The following is a 4,758-nucleotide window of genomic DNA, read 5'->3' on the forward strand; positions in this document are numbered from 1 at the left end:
CCGGGATTTGGTGGACGAGCTGGGTATTGAACGTAATAGACTAAACCGTCAGGGTTTTCGTACTCAACTTGATATTCTTCAGTGGGTTACGGGTTGGTACAATTAACACAAGCCTGAGTTTGTTTAACCTGCTGCGGGTGCGTCTTCAATTCTCTGAGTTGTTTAGCAAGAGATTCCATCTTATCTGTGAGGGATTTGATAGCCTCCGTTTGATTGTTAACTACAGAGAGTGGAGCAGATGATGAAGTTGTTTTACCACTGTTCCAGTCATGATGATGCATTGTCATGTTCTCGAGCAATTCCCATGCTTCGTCTGCGGTTTGGTTCATCAGATTCCCTTGAGCTGCTGCATCGATCGTCGTCCTATGATTTACCGTAAGACCATTGTAGAAGGTACAGATTTGGGTTGATCGTTCTAGCTGGTGATTAGGGCATTTCTTCAGTAGGGTTTTGAATCGCTCCCATGCAGTGTAAAGAGATTCATCATAACTTTGTTTGAAGTTAATGATGTCATTCTTCAGTTTGGTTTGTTTAGAAGGAGAGAAATATTTAGTTAGGAATTTAGTAGCCATCTCCGTCCATGACGTGATGGAATCTTTTTCCAGTTCTTCAAATCAAGTTTAAGCATGATGAGTGAGAGAATAGGGGAACAAGTATAGCCGAACTATATCTTGTCCTATCCCTGGCTGTTTGTAGGAGTTCGAAAGAGATATGAATTTATCAAGGTGAGAATTAGGATTGTCGTTCGGTAATCCATGAAACTGACAGCTATTTTGGATGAGCTGGATGATGTGATGTTTTAACTCGAACGAGTGTCTTTGAATCTCCGGAAATCTGATTGGTCCTCCTCGACCTTCCATCGAGGGTTTGGTGTTTTCTGCTAAAGTAACGCGTAACGCCATTTGATTTCTGATTCGTGCTTCCTTGCATGCTTTAGAGATTATTGCGTCTGGATCAAGTACGAATAGCTACGGCCTTGGTCTAGATCGGGTTTGGGTCATACACTAGGTATGCCTTTTTGTTTTTAATTTTTCACAAATAAACTAAGATAATCTAAAGTAAGCTAAACTAGTCTAAGGTAATCTAATTCTAAGGTAATCTAATTTTATCTAGTTTGATCTAAGGTAGTCTAAAGTAATCTAAGGTAATCTAATTTAATTAACTAACTATCCTACGGTTGAATATGTTTTTGGTTCTGGCTACTGATTCCCTGGTATTTCGGTAACAGAGCTCCGCACGAACTATTCAACAAATCAAGTGGCTAGGCCAACTACGGAGAGGCAGGATCCTTTTGGTCCCAATATAATTGGTGACTGTTCGGAAAATCCAACAACCAAGTCCGTGTATAATTGTCTTTCTTAGACACCACTAAATGGTTGTGAATAAGTTTGATAGAGAGCAGTATTGCCTGATACCAGTTCCCCAGCAGCGGCGCCAAAAACTTAGTACTCTCCCGTGATATGACCGAAATGGACGGTTTTTATTTGCGCGGTGTCGTCGGGCCACGGCTCGCCAGGATCATGTGATGACCCGGGAATTTTCGACCAAATTTAAACTTCAATCTTTATATATTTCCGACACAATAAGCAAAATCTGTAAGGTTGAGTCTCGAAAGTTTACAAATCTATATTCATGTCATCAATTGACCTTCGACTGCTCTCGACGAATCACGAACCATTAATTGTAAATAGATACATACATATATATATTTAAATATATAAATATATATATATATATATAATAATTTAAAAATATGGAATTTTTCTATGTACTTTTATCCACCATTAATTAACAAACGGAGAATGAAATTTAATCCGTGAATTAAATATTAGTCACACGTTTTAATTTTAAATTATATTATAATTATTATTATATTAATATTATTAACTTTACAACATATATATCTGTCGTATATGATTTTGGAATATCAATTTACAACACCAGTATCTTTATTACTTTCATCCACCAACTAATAATAGTCACAAGATGTTAAATTATCTTTACCTTTGTTGAAATTCATATTGTACTACTATATCTAATATATATATATATATATATATATATATATATATATATATATATATATATATATATATATATATATATATATATATATATATATATATATATATATATATATATAATTATAGGTATCATGCATCGAATGAAATTCTACTACTGCTCCCTTTGTCTCATTAACATTAACATATCATTTATATTAATATGCTTATTCAATCATCAAACCAATCAACAAACCAACTGGCTTTACTATTACACATTTGGATATTCCTATTTTTGATTACCAATCACCCATCACCTAATATGCATACATATAATTGCATAAGACTTAAACATAAACCATAACTTAACACCTAAACCATTTTCAACTTTAGGAGCTCCATCGGCTATCATCACCACCATCATAAAACCACCAATCGACTCCACTAACAATCACCTACTTCGGCCACCCGTCACCTTTGAACCGCCACGCCTCTAGCACCATAGCTCACCACTTAGCCATCGCCCTACTCTCTCTCCTCCCTCTCTCTTCCAAAATTTCTTTCATCAAGAACCAACACCTTCTATCATTAACTACTGTCTTATTATTCGATATGTAATCACTCGAAACTACTGCTAATTCTCTTTGACATACTACTGTTCGAATTCTTATATAGTAAAAACAAAATCATCACAAGCTGTTACAAATTATTTCTACTAGTGTTATAGTTTAATTGTTGCTATTATTAGATGAGGCACACAAGCAAGCCAAGGAATTTGTTCTGTTTAAGATCACCTCAAACCACCCAAACCATGATAAGATCATCACCACTTAACAACCAAACAATCGCCATCTTCTTTCTCTTCTTCACGGACGTGAAACCAAACCCAAATGATTTCCAATTTTGTTGTTGTTTGGAGACCGAGAAGCACCACCAAACAAGCAATCACCTTGCTTCATCACCTCACACGCCACCTTGCACAACCGCCGGTCGCCACCATAACAACCGTGAACCACCACGACCCAAAATCATCTCTCTCTCATCCCCTCTCTCTCTCTCTTCCATTTTGGCTCACCATAACCGCCACCATGATGATCAAAACCGTCACCTTTCACCACCTTCAATAAGAGAACACCACTGCGAGCCACCACTATAATTCATTTCGGTTATGCTCAATCAAACCGCCACCTTAATACTATCACAAACCCATCACCTCTCTTTCATTTCGTGATTCTTGCTAAAACCCATTTGGCCGACACTTGGATCATTTCAAAATAAGGGATGTTCCACTTTTATATTTGTTAATGATGAATGGTTTCTTGTTGTGGCCGACCAGGAGTAAACAAATGATCCACTTGATGTTATTAATTTATGCATTTCATCGTTTACCATTCCCAGCCGACACTCCCCAACGTTTTTTTTTTTTTTTTTTATATACCGAGCTGGATTAGTATGCATGATTGGGCCGTATACCTATTGCCTTGTTGGGCTTCTACCTGGGCCGAGATCTAACTCATAAATTAGCTGTAAGATAATGACGTGAAAGAAAATGGTGATATTATGATGATGAAGTTACATGTTTATGATGATCTTAATGATATTACAATTATGATTATGATGTTATACTATGATCATGATAATGACGAAATGTAAGGTGAGATGATCGTGATGAAAATGATTATATGGATACCGAGTGATGATAAGATGATGATAGTATGATAATAGTGGTGTTGGTAACAAAACCGTGAAGAAACGGGTTAAGTTAATTCGGTTTTAAATATATTCGGAAAAATGCAAATGGATGGGTGGTTATGTGATGTTTGTGTTAACGAGAGGTCGCGGGTTCGAGCCCCGTCGTGCGCAATTCTTTTTAGAAAAGTTTTCAAAAGGGTATACACACTTATATTCTCATTTTCAATATTATTATTATTATTACTATTATTATTATGAACATAAGAATTATTATTATTAAAAATTATAATCATTATTATTATCATCATTTTTTTTATTACTAGTATTATCATTATTATTATTTTTACAACAAATAAATATTTTGAATATAAAGTTAAACTTATAATAAACATATGTTTTTATATAAACATTCATATTTAACAAATGATGTATTTTTAAATATAATATTAATCATATATAAATATTAATATAACTATATAAATATTAGTCATTTTTAAAGATACATACAAATTGAATATATATAATATATAATTTAAGATATATTAAATTTGTTCGATTATAAATATATGTGTTAATATATATAAATGATATAGGTTCGTGAATCCGAGGCCAACCCTGCATTGTTCAGTTGTTAATGTCGTTATATGTATTTTTACTACAAAATACATCATGGTGAGTTTCATTTACCTTTTTACCCTTTATATTTTTGGGACTGAGAATACATGCGCTTTTATAAATGTTTGACGAAATAGACACAAGTAATTGAAACTACATTCTATGGTTGAATTATCGAAATCGAATATGCCCCTTTTTATTAAAGTCTGGTAATCTAAGAATTAGGGAACAGACACCCTAATTGACGCGAATCCTAAAGATAGATCTATTGGGCCTAACAAACCCCATCCAAAGTACCGAATGCTTTAGTACTTCGAAATTTATATCATGTCCGAAGGAGGATCCCGGAATGATAGGGGATATTCTTATATGCATATTGTTAATGTCGGTTACCAGGCGTTCACCATATGAATGATTATTTTTGTCTCTATGCATGGGACGTATATTTATG

General features: G+C 34.4%; 1 non-coding gene across 1 annotated transcript; it reads left to right on the forward strand.

Annotated features, from left to right (window-relative positions):
* Positions 1-417: 417 nt before the first annotated feature.
* On the forward strand, positions 418-524 carry LOC139887371 (small nucleolar RNA R71). Its single transcript, XR_011773206.1, has one exon. It is a non-coding gene; the product is annotated as a small nucleolar RNA R71 (small nucleolar RNA).
* Positions 525-4,758: the final 4,234 nt, after the last annotated feature.

The sequence above is a fragment of the Rutidosis leptorrhynchoides genome, chromosome 1 (assembly GCF_046630445.1).
Source record: "Rutidosis leptorrhynchoides isolate AG116_Rl617_1_P2 chromosome 1, CSIRO_AGI_Rlap_v1, whole genome shotgun sequence".
NCBI lineage: Eukaryota > Viridiplantae > Streptophyta > Magnoliopsida > Asterales > Asteraceae > Rutidosis > Rutidosis leptorrhynchoides.